Genomic DNA, 13,489 nt, shown 5'->3' on the forward strand with positions numbered 1-13,489 from the left:
TTTCTTGAATATGGGACAGATGTTGGCTTCTCTCCACTGCCACGGTAGATAACCCTCGTCAATAGAGCACTGGAACAGATCCGTCAACACCGGAGCTATTTCTTCAGCTGTCATCTTCAATATCCACGGCGGGATTCCATCAGGGCCTGGAGCTTTATTGTCCTTTAGGTTCTTGAGTTGCTTGAGGACACCATCTTCATAGATAACCAAGTGTGGTATGTCAGGTACGTTACTCCTCCCCAATGACGGAATATGTGATGTCTCTTCCCTTGTGAAAACACTGGCAAATTGACTGCTGAGGACTTCAGCTTTATCACCATCTGACGATCTTATTGTTGACTTTAAGGTCAGCGACTCCAGCTTCTTCTTTCCTGATCTTGCTGATAAAAGACCAGAATGCTTTGGGGTTTTCTCCCGGGGGTTTTCTTTCACCGTTTCAGCTAAGGTGCCATTAATATAGTCTCTTCTGGATTTGTTTAATGTCGTTCTAACCACTTTCTTGAATTCCTTGTATTCATCCCAATGATCTTTTTAAATTTTTAGATTTTTCTTTTTTTCTTCTAAAATGATAATATGCAATCATTATGAAAGTTCCCAATACATTTGGACGCGAAAAACATTGGGAATTTGCAAAGAAACAACATCATAAACTTCACCTCTATCACTCGAAACATATCAGTTCGGGGGCACTGCTAATTCAAAGACGTCTCTGATATCAAAGACGGGTCAGTGATTTCACATACGGGGGTCTGTGATATCACATACGTCGTGCTTTTTTTACAGTTTGGGGCTAGATGCAGCATATCGGAAAGAAGGTGACTGTATCGGAATATGCTTTCCTATGTTTAGCAAATATCTGCCTGTGCAAACATCATATCTATCTGTGCAAATTCTGACAAATGGTCCCAGAAAACACTTAGATTGGCAAAATCGAGCCATATCCAACGTTTTGAAGTAACAACAAATCCCAAGTCATGGGGGAGTGAATATTTTGGCAAGGCAAAAAAAGGAGGGAACAATGAATTTTTGGCCAGTCAACGAGGGGGGAGGGGAGCGATTTTGGCACGCATTGTGGCGGCAACTTTTCAAAAATATATTCAAAAATGACTTGAAAAATGGTAGGCCCCTACGGAAACGTTCAGGCCTAACCTCGTGGCCTGACTCTTGCACACGTGTATGGGATGAATTCGGAGAAATATGGACACTTGTATTTTATTGATAGGGGTAGGGTTATGTTATGATTAGGTGGCTCAAAATAGATCAACAAATTACGGTAAACCAGGCGCGTGCCCCAGGGAGTGGGGCTTTGGGGCCTGCAGCCCCGGGTCTTAAAAAAAATGAGGGAGAAAGAGAGAGAAAGAGAGAAGGGAGAGGAAGGGGAGTGATAGAGCAGTGGCATAGCCAGGCCCGTTTTTTTTGCGGGGTGCTGATTTTGAAAAAGTGTTTCTTTTTTTTCCAGGGGGCGATTTTGTAAAAAGTGGACCTTCTTCACAAACTTTGGACCTTTTTTTGACTAAAAAAGCATAAAAAACATATTTTTTTTGCTCACTACGGTCGTAAATTAGGATTTTTTTGAGGACTTTTGCCCCACCGCACGGCCCACTCTGCGTACGGGCCTGGGCATAGCCAGTGGGGCAGTATAGTGCCCCCTACAAAAATTGAAGGGCGGAAAAGGGAGGGAACAGAAAAAGGTCTACTTTCGCGGTCTGATTTCCCAAAAATTGAAAGAAATAACCCGACAACTGAAAACATATATAAAATAACTGCCAATACCGGAACGAAAATGTTACAAAAATCAGGACAAAATATTAGCAAAACTGGGTTGAAAATTTTGTTTTGCCACAGCCACCCAGGCTCATTTCAATATCCGGGGATTTTAGGCAAACGAAAGGGGAAGTGGAAAGTAAAACAAGGAAGAAAACAAGAAGAAACGAGGAAGAGTAGACCTACGTTCTGAGTCATTGCGCATCATAATTATGTTCATGCTTGAAATTTGTGACGGGAAGTCGCATCCACTGGAAATCCATTCTAAAATACATATTATGCATTATCATGACATGGTTATATGGCCTATAGGCTATGCTTAATCATGATGGTCGGAAAAATAAGTTAATAATAGGGGCCTAATGCAAAATGATGCATCAATTGGCTTTTAGTTTGAGGATAATATTCCCCTCACAAGTCGGGTCCGTTGAAATCTGTTATGCCCAAAATAATACGAATATAAGTGTAAACTTTTACACTAAATGACTTTATTGTGCCTTTCATAACTTTTTGAAAATAATTCTCCAACTTCTGAGGGAGCACATCCCCCTCAGGCACCCTTCTCCGTCAAAAAGAAAAGGCTAACTTGCATTTATCCATATAGGCCTAATTGAGCAGGTTCATACCCATGCAGAAGTCAGGTCCGCAGGAAATATGTTAGGAATTACTTAGGCCTATCTTTCATAGATATAATGACTATAGGTCTATTATAGCACATCCCCCTCAAGCAAAACAGAAAAGCCTAAAATTGAAGGAATTATTGAGCACGAGTGTTAAATATAGGCGGAGACTGGGGTAATTGTGGGCCCGGGGTAGTTGTGGCACCTTTGTCTTTATCAGGGTGTCTTTATACTAAGCATTGGTCTAGGTGACTTAACTTTGTATTGTATGAAAGAGTGGTCTTTATGTTACTGTTTGGTGAAAAAATATTCAAATAGCATTAACATTTTTATGAGGGGGGTCTAATGAGCGGAGCGACATCGCAAATGGCTCTAAAAAAGTGGCAAGTCCACTTTTTATTCATAGGGGTGGTACTTATTGGTTGTATCACTGACTATTTTGTATGTGTTTGACATGAAAGGTAATCATAACAGTTCCCATTGATATAACAATTTGATAAAAAAATTGTTTATTTAATGAGCTAAATTTGCATATTATGTAATACCCGGCTTGGGGTAAATGTGGCCCCTGTTCATGTCTTAAGCAAATTACTTGCATCTGACCCCCTAAAAAGCTATTTTGGTCATTAATCTGTTATATGTTAATCAAATTAGCCATTTGGGGGTCAAAAAAAAAAAAAAAAGACATATTTAGTATGTTTTCAAGCAAAACAAGGAAGTATAATGAACAGTCAGATCCGGCCGCAGTTTCGGCATGCAAAAATTAGCATAATAACAAGTATTTTACAAAATGCCTTAAAATGCCTTTTTCTGGTAAATAAACCAGTCCAAATGGCCTAGAATTATCGCAATGACTATAAAACATGTTATTAATAGTTATCAGGAAGAACTGGATTCACAATACTCTTTAAATTCTTTATTTTGTTCAGGGGCCACAATTACCCCGCTTGGGGTAATTGTGGCACCTAAAACATTATGTTAATTATTATGCAAATTGCAATATATTTATGATTATATTTATCACATCTTATAGGTACCCATTGCCTCTATCCACTCATGCAGAAATTTTACTTCTCCAGTTCATACTTAAAGAATTACATGGTAAAAATGCAAAAGGGGCCACAATTACCCCAGTTTCCCTAAGCCTAAAACTAAAATTCGCGGCTCAGTTGGAAATCTGTAAAAAATATATGCTCCGAAAATAACCAATAAACAGTTTTGATGTGTCCGGAGAATTGAAAGTCTGCAAAATGTCGTCGAGGGAGCAAAGTTATTCTGCAACATTTAAGCTCAATTAAAAAAAAAGAGCAACATTTTTTAGCATTCTCCGATTTCTCACGTTCACTTGAAAGAGTGTATCCCGAGCCCGCGATTTAATTCATAAATTGGATAGTAAAATTAGCAGGAGCTAGCAGGCACTTGGGCTAGCTACAACCCTGATCATGCTGATTAGGCCTACTCGCAAAATTATTCCCGTTGCGCCAGTTCACGTTCACAATATCGTTTGCGGCTGGGTTTTGAGACTAGGGAGTATGTGATTTATGAGACGTCTTTGAATTATGATACTGTCAGGTGACTCGGCACTGAAGAGTCTTTGATATCAGAGACGTCTTTGAATTAGCAGTGCCCCCGAACTGATATCGCACTATTTGGATCAGGACAGCGAGTGCGGCCTCAGAGTTAGTCTCCTACGCGGCCAGTTTGGTTACGCTCCCTCCACATGTGGAGGGAGCGTAACCAAGCTAGTTTTGTACGAGACTACGGTTTGCGATCGTGGCCGACATAAAGTCATAATCTAAAAAATTATGACTTTATGTCGGACCAACAGAATCGTCCCGTTTTACTACAAATAGGACGAATTTGACAGTTTGCTCATAGATTTAAGTTATAACATGTGTAAGTATTACAAATATGCCAAAAAATCGGTTTTGAAAAAAATAAAGGTAAATTCTGAAAAAAGATCGTACATTATGACTTTAACTTTGCTTTGATACTATACAGTCTTCTTGAAAAAAAAAAGTTTTCAGCCTGTGAGCCAATCAAAATCGTTAATTTAGCTACGGGCTATCTGTAATAAATAACGTGTATGTGCAGCTCGTATGATAATAAAAATGTTCATGAAATTTTGACGAGGTTCTGCTCTGTGTATATTATTGTTGAAGAATTTAAGAAAGCGCACCATAGATAGAGCAAACGAGAGATGATTCAAAGGAAGAAATCTCTAAATTAGTTGGTAAGTATGGAATACATGTATGAATTGCTGATCAGGTTTACATGTGAGTGAACGATATTTTAAAAAAGCTTAAATTTTAAGTTCACAACCCTGCCGAATTTTGCAACCATGATTGCATGGACTTGTTCTCAAGTTGTAGGAAGTGCCATCTGGTGTCTCCAGTTTTCACTAGTTACTGTCGCAAAATATTAATATTGACAATAATTGACAACCTGTTTGACCTGTCCATGGGGGGGGGGGGTAGTAGGGATTTTACGTTTTCAATATTACATTTGCATGGACGGTAATTTTTTGCGGGCTCGATACGATTCTAGCGAGTAGATTTCTTGCAATATTTGGCTTATTTACCATCCAATTTATATCCTTCAATGTACCTGTATATCTTTTACATATCCAGCGCGGTCAAAAAAAGTTTGTTGAGGTTTCTGATCGTCACTATGAACAATGATGAAACACTTTTTAAGGACACAATTTTCTCAGTGTGCGTTTTCCCAGCCATTTTATTTACCCGTTGTTATCGACGTGACCCAGAAGTAACTGATTAGTCTCGACCCCAGAGTGCAACATGGCTGTATCGCGAACATGACTTGAGGACAGAAACCGGCTGTAAATGAGGTGGGTCATCTCGTGACTTGCATTGTTTCATCACCGAACACGCTTGTCGGACGTAGGGGGTCGATGGCTTGAAATTATCTTTTAAGTATCAGAAATTTCAAGTTTAATTTACTTGGATACATGGAATAAGATAACTAGGATTTGGAGATCAGATATGTGAGTACCAACTGAATTGCAAAAAAAATTGTTGAAATGTTTGAGCTGCGTAAAACGTTAAGTGTGTAAATCCCATTGGCACACAAAATGGCATAAGCCACTCTCTGTGTACAAACGGTCGTACACTAGACTGGCAAGTGAGTCTAGGGGGGGCACTCACATGTCCCAGCTATACGCGGATAATACGCCATGATACGGGTATGTGCCGTGGCGACAACCCCCTTTTTCAGCGCCAACACTCATTCTCTAGACCCCAAAAATCATTGATCACCGCTCTCATTGTCTCGCATTGCCGCTCCTCAGACTCTCATATTAATTCATCCACCATTGCTCTCATGCCCCGGTCTCATGCCTGGTAAGGCCGTATAAAATTAATGTTTTGGTTCTCGTCCCCTCCCTCCTCAATTTCTGGGATTTGTCAGATTTTTTTTTATAGATTTTTCAATTATTTTAGACTTTGGAATGATTTATGAATTTTTCATACATTATATAAATAAGTTTATTAGAGAACAAGGATCACTTCCCAGTCTTTTTGTGGTACTCTAGGGGTTTATCCTCAGAATCTCACATTTGAAAAAAAAAAAAAGTGCCTCATCGTTTCCTCAAGCACTGTTGGAAAAACCGAAAACTACTGACAATGCTGATTTTACATTAAAAAAAACAAAAACAAAAAAAAAAACACCTCCCTCCCTCCCTCATCAATTCATGAAAATCCTCTGGACGAGAACCAAAATATTAATTTTATATGGCCTAATTGCCAGGCCTAAACTTCAGAAGATACTTTTCTTTGTCATCAAATTTCTCTCACTGAAAACCTCTTGAAAACCATTGCTGGCAACAACTAAATGCATTTGAAATGTGAACATTTGAGTGAAAGTCGGGCTTCAAACTTTTTGGATGACCATTTGGAATTGGGAATATAAAACTGGTAGCAAATGACTTTGTACCTAAAATATGTGCATTTCCTTGGGCCAGGGACTGTAATAGTGAATTAGAGGTGATTTATGATCCACCAATGGTGGGGAAAGACTGCCAATTCTGCTTACTTCTGCATACCATTCATTACACATAAAACTAAGTGGGTAAATGTTTTTCTTTACTCTTACAGCAATGTTGAACAGGAAAACCATTTTAGATGGAAAGCAAATTTATACTTCTACGCTACCGGTACTCAAATTTCACTCAACGGAGCGCTTTCACCGGGTCAACCGGACAACCGGCGTCTTCAGCGGATGATATTGCTCTGAAAATTTGTTGTTGCTAGTGATGTTGTTGAGACACCTCCGATGACGTCACAGATGAAGATGACGTCAAACTGGAAGATGTTGTGGCACCCCCTTGGTTCCGGGGGTCAGGAGGGTATTCCAGACAGGGTCGATGTCTAACCCTCTGTCTAACTCTTTTGAGTATGCTTTGTAGTGCTGCTGCTATAATTATTCAGTAGGTGAGTAAAGTACAGGGACCCAGGGTAATTATGATCAGGGTTCAACTCTAGTGTGCACGTGATGCAGTTTGCTATTCATAAGACCTTAAAAAGAAAATTGTTTGATTGGCGTAACATAAAAAGAAAAGATTAGGGTAGGTAGGTCGTGATTTTTTTTTTTTTTTTTACTTTTAAAGCTGTAAATTGTGTTTGATAAAGGCCTTGGAACTTTATTTTCTTCTTAAAAAAAATTGAATTAGTTGATTAATTAATTAATTAATTATTTTTTGCAAAAAAAAAAAAACTCTAGGGTCGGGCCTGATTTTAGGGTCGGTCGGGCAGTAGCACAAGGTACCAAAACAAACTTTGAGTGCCCCACTGGGATATGAATACATAGCTTACCTGTATTTTCATTATCTTATTTTGTGGTGAAAAATGATTACAAAATATGTAATTTGCAATCATTTGTAGAGCAAAGATTTCTTCGTTCCGACGGCTATAGTACAGTGTGAATGCACACTAAACCACGGCATCGCATGCACAGCACTTCTTGGAACTCCTGGTCGGAGCTGGGAGTTTCAATTATTGGAACTTATGCAGGGCTAGAAAATTATGACTCAACCATGATTTCAAGATGTTTCATTAGGGCCAGCATATGTATGTCTTCACCCAAATATCTTATGTTCATGTTCACCAAATCTAGTAGTCTTAGATGTTTCTTCAAGTAACACATGTTTTATAAAAATTTGGACAGGAATTAACACCACAGACACAAGCCAATCTTGTCGGAAAAAGTGGGACAAAGTTAACATAATAGATTGAGAGTGCATTCATGAGGTGCAAATCTCTACCATCCAAACCTCGATCACTTAAATGAATATGGTGAATAGAAATGATGGAAATGGAGGTTGTATGAAGTCATGAATAGACTGCTTACACAGTATTTATATAGCGCTTTATGTCGTAAACAGCCTCAAAGTGTTTTACATTTATTCCCCTGTCGTTAGAATATGTCGGAACAACGTTTGCTGCCTACAAATGGCACAGGGTTCATCAGTACAACGACTGTGACTACCTTAAGGCTAATGGAACTCGATTGTTAGTTTCCTATTGACCGCCCGGATCACATTTTCGATTTGACCAAAACTTTCATTATTTTTATAAAAAAGTCAATTATCTGAAAATTGAGATGGAAATAATCAAAATTGAAACTCTCAAAATATCTGACATCCCCTGCTGATCATAATCAGCAGTTTTCTTAGTTGTAGGGGTAGAGGATGTAGTAAATAATGGAAATTTACGGATAACCTCATCATGTTTCTAGTGATTACAAAAATTGCAAATTTCTTTTCATTTTAATAAAAACAAATTCAAATCTTTTCTCAATTTGTTGCAAAATGTCTGTAATGATGATCTAAGCATTAATACCTGTTTTGAAATGGTCTTTCATCAACAATATATACTTTGGTACTGGTGGGGTACCTAAATTTAGAGGAAGCTGTACATAAAATCATTGATTTTGTTGACATAATGTATAATGAAAAGAGACCAAATAATGAATAATGAAATAGCGACCTCGTCCTTTTTTTCAAACATCCAATTGGAAACTAATAATCGAGTTCCATTGGCCTAACAGCTTCCCATTGCACCTGGGTGGGATGAGGCAAGCGAGGCAAAGCGCCATGCCCAAGGGCGCAACACGGTGGTGGAACAGGGACATGAACCCACACAGATTATGAGTCCAAGGCCGTAACCACTGAGCCACCGTGTCCTCCAAAATTCATCTCGATCAAGGGCCAAAAGTGTAAAATACAAAACATTTTTGCGCTACGCACGCACATTGTCCCAATTACATGTAGGCCCTTTTCACACAGATCATGGGCCAAAATAGTGTAAAATACAAAATAAAGCCTTTTTTGGAAGCTCAAAGACTTTACTTGTAAATTCTCTCTTTTAAATAAAATCCCCCCCCCCCCCCCGCCCCTCCGACCAAGAAAGCTTACTACGCCCCTGCCTCATGGTGAGCTTGGGCCTCAAAATTTTGGCCTGTCCCAGGTCCCCAAAAAAGGTAAAATCCGACCGTCTGAAACAAAAAATATCTTAATTTACGGTGTAATTTACTAATCCTATGTCCTACCTGTATGTCCATTTTTTCTTTTCCTGCCCTCATCAAGCAACACCAAACATCACCATCTTTTTCGTGGTGAGCACATGGCCATAATGATTTTATATTTATTTTATTATTATTTTCCAAAACAACAAACAACCAAAACTGCAGATTTAACCAAATTCTCCTTATGTGTTCATCATTTTTGTTTGAATTTTTTGTGCTCAAAGTTCAATGACCCCAAAGTCTCAAACAAGTAATGAAGGTATAGAAATAGATGAAGAGTGAAGCTCAAATGGGAGAGCATTTTAGTGATAAAATTCTATGTGTTTTATTTTCAGGAAACTATACCATTATAACATTAGAGCATGCTCAAACATTTGATAATGTGTTACTCTGAAGAAAAAACAGATTGAATGACATGATTCCTGATAATGACCTGATGAGATCAGAAGAGTAGGAAAACTGTGAAAAAAATTACAGGTAAGAAAAATCCACAAACATTTGGAATATGTTCAGCTTGTTAGGATCACCAATCATCATTTTGATTCCTATAGATGAGTGAAACCATCAATAGTGAGTGAAAGTTTTGCTTTTGTTCAAACAATGTTTCTCTATGTTGAAGTATAGAGGCCTTGCATGCGACGTATCATCCCGTAAATATGGCGGACTACTCAAATGCATTCAACAAAAGCATGATTGCAATCTACCGTGACAGTTCGTCTCACACACATAATCCTGCACTACGATCAAATAGGTTGATGACAACATTTGATTGAATGGACTGCACTCCGCCATAACTACGGTGAAGGACACGGTTGAAAACCTTTGTTTGGAGCCAATCAATAATTTCATGCAGGGCCTCTATACAGGGATATGCCACCCACGTGGGTCTGTAACAAGTCTCTTCTACAGGGTGTACCGAGTGAATAAAATTGAACGCAAGTCGAGAAATAGAGATCAGGATCAAAAAATTAAAAATGTAGCGCATAGCCTATTTTATTGTGCATCACATACGAAAATTTTATTTGATTCGGTTGACTAGTTGCGAAGAAATTAACGATTACATAATGCCTGCATCAATGCAGTTCATTCCAAGTTTGACCAATTCATACTCCCGGTGGGTTCAGTTTGTATTTAAAGGTAGGACGTATGACTGTTCCAGGATTTGAAAATGACCCCCTATTTCACGGGGAATCGAGGACATTTGCAGCAATTTTACCCCCTATTTTGCGCAAAATCAAGGAAAATTTGCCCCCAAATACCTCCCCTTTTTTTATCATTTTGAGGACGCATTTTTATTTCACCCCCATATCACGAGGAATCGAGGACATTTTTCCCAAATAAATACCCCCAGTTTTACCATTTCAAGGACGCTTTTGAATTTTTCCCCTATTTCACAGGGATATGAGGACAATTTTATTTATTATCAATTTTTGTGTGGAACTACTAAAAAAACGGACAGAAAAATACAAAAAAAACGAAAACTGTAGCGGTAAAATGCGGAGGAAAGTCCTAGAAATACACCCTATTTTTCATTTCAAGGACAATTTTGCTCCAAAACACCCCTAATTTGGACAATCACGAACAATTTTGTCCTCGAAAATTCCGCGGACATTTCTTGAAAAGTACCCCTAATTGGAACCATCATGCGTACACATCGTCAGTGAAGACTGAACCCACCGGGTTCATACTCGCCCACCGCTTCCTAAAATGTGTGTATCTCATTAAATTTAGTCCACATTATCTATTTTATAATCCGACGGTGTTATGTTATTCATGCTTTCACTGAAGATGAATAACAGTTTGTCGAGAAAACTTTGATTTCTGCAATTGGAGGCTTTCCAACTTTAATTTGTTAGGTTGTGCATATATGTTATATTTTAACTTTCCAAAGAACATTTGATCTAAGAATGACAATGATCAAGTGCTTTCAACGTGAAATTTTTGATACCATGCATGCAACATTAATGTTGAGGATTTAAAAGATTTAAACTTTGCATTACAATTTCTTGGAAATATTCCAAAACGATAATGTGTGTGAGAAAATTTTAAAGCCAGCTGGAACATTTTATGCAATTATTCTTTATGCAACATTTATATTTTAAGTACCGAGTATCATCTTACATGCAAGCTTTCATTTTTAACATCGTGCAGGTTTTCAAATTTGAACAAAACATAACCCAATTAAATGTTTTGCAAGAAACAGATTGTTTAAATAGAACAGAAGGATTTCACCGAACAAAATATGAAGCCCATTGACAGTTAACCACTAGTGCGCACTGTGTTGAATAATATTTCTTTCAAACTTGGAATGAAGTGAATTGACGCATGCGTTATGTAATCGCTATTTATTCGCAATCAGTCAACCGATTCCAGTAAAATGAGCATAAGATGCAGAATAAGATGGGATACACGCTGAATTTTAGATTTTTTGATTTTGATGTCTATTTCTTGACTTACGTCCAAATTTATTCGCCCGGTAATTTTTTCTGGGACACCCTGTATAATAGAGACATGGGAGAAGGATTTTCACAGAAAATCTTTAGAAATGGATCCATGTTTTCAAAACTTGTTCAAGAACAGCAAATATGTGTTAGTTTTTTAATTAAAGAAATCCTTCTGGACGTCAATTCATGTTAAAACAATTGCTGTAAATTGAGAGCAATATGCAAGCTAGGGGTGTAAATTAACGGTTATTTGTCTAACCGTTTAAACGGACCACAATCCGGTCGGTTAACCGTGTAAACGTATGTAAAAAAATCTTTAAAAAAAAAAAAATTAATTTTTTTTCAAAGTTTTTAGCGACTTTGGAGAACCAACTGGACTTACCGTATTGTCTGTAATAAACACTCCCCCCTCTCATAAACGACCCTCCAATTTTTTTTCAATGAACATTTCCAAAATCCGACCATGCCATATCGTTTGACTTTGAGTAAGCTTAAAACTTGCATCACTCAGTCATGTCATTGACGATCGCTAAATTCAATTGCATGGACAAAACCTACTACGACTCAAACTTCCATCCATTTCATTGCCTAATTGTTGCTTGATGATGCATTTACAGGTGTAAATTTGTTGTATTTACCACGAAAATATCAATTACCACACTGCTCTATGGGCGCTGCCATAATCCCATTATTAGGTACTTGTAAATCCCTCCTTTCTACAGGAGCACCATCGGGAAATTTAACTCGATTTTGAAGGGTTTTTTTTCACTTTTTTCAATTCATTTACAATAAAGGAAAATGTAACGCCTCCGGCACGTTTATTACAGATAATATGGTAGGTCCAGTGTTATAATTTTTTTTTTTTTTTTTTTACGTTTAAACGGTTAGTGATTTTCCTAAACGGATAGTGCATTTTACGGTCGGTTAAGCGTGAAAGCGTGTAAACGTAGACACCCTTAATGCAAGCATTCAAATCAAACTTAGAGACACTCCGTTAAAAGACAACTTGAGTTTTTGGTTTTTTAAGGTGTGTGGTCCTATTTAGTATGCCCTGTGTCCTGTGAAGCTGGTTTCAGGTACAACCATGGAGATAATTTTGATCTGTAAGGAAAAAAAATTCAAAAATGTCTGATTTCCATTATTTACGTATAAGTGTGTGAGTAGACTTCTGTAAGCACCGTCAATCTGTTCCAGATGATTTGCTGCAGTTTGATGAGGTACTTGGAAAATATAGCGGTTAAAAATTTGGGTCCTAAAAAGGGGGGGAATCAAAAACTTATTCAACCCTTAATTCAACCCCTAAAAAGTCTGGGGTCAAATGTATGACAAGGCATACACATGTTCGAGTCAATTTTTAGTGCATGAATGTTCAAGCTTCAAATCAACAAAGTATGTGCACATTGCAATTTGGGTGTAGCATTATGACTCCAATGAGTAATAACTCCAAACAGTCTGGTATTGAAGAGGAATTAGTCACACATAAGCCCCTTTCACCCACTAGAGACTCCTGATAAGTGCCTGCTGACCAATTGTACATAGCAAATCTGAATAAAGATTTCTTGATCTGACAAGAAATCTTTACAAATACCCACATTTTTCAAAACATTTTGTGGCGCTTCGCACATTTTAATTTGATGTATTATTTAGCCAATTGCGGGCAAGATTTTATTTAACGATGTACATTTAAGTATACCTCAAAATGTTACGGGGGCCCATTTAAGCAGGCCCCGGAGGTGTCATGTTAATTGTGCCCCTTTTGCTATATAGGTGGTAGAAACGGGGGATATGTTCCCTATAAATTTTTCCATGGTGGATGTCCACCCCCTAAAAATTGTATGTTTTAGGCCAAAAATAGAGTAAAATTGCAAAATCAATTAGCAAAATTCATCGTCACTTGGGTCTAAAATGGTCTGCACAAAATGTCCCAGTAACATCAAAACTAAAAATGCTCACCCCTCCGTCCCCCCTAAATGTTAATGCTTGTGCCGCCACAGTCCTGTTGTTTTGCATCCGCCCCCACAGTCCTGTTGTTTCGAATCCGCCCATGCATAATATCAACAGGAATTTTCGTAAGCAAAATGGACAAATCTCAGATATTTACCCTCAATTTTGACCAAAAAC

This window comes from Amphiura filiformis, chromosome 18 (genome assembly GCF_039555335.1).
Source record: "Amphiura filiformis chromosome 18, Afil_fr2py, whole genome shotgun sequence".
Taxonomy (NCBI): domain Eukaryota; kingdom Metazoa; phylum Echinodermata; class Ophiuroidea; order Amphilepidida; family Amphiuridae; genus Amphiura; species Amphiura filiformis.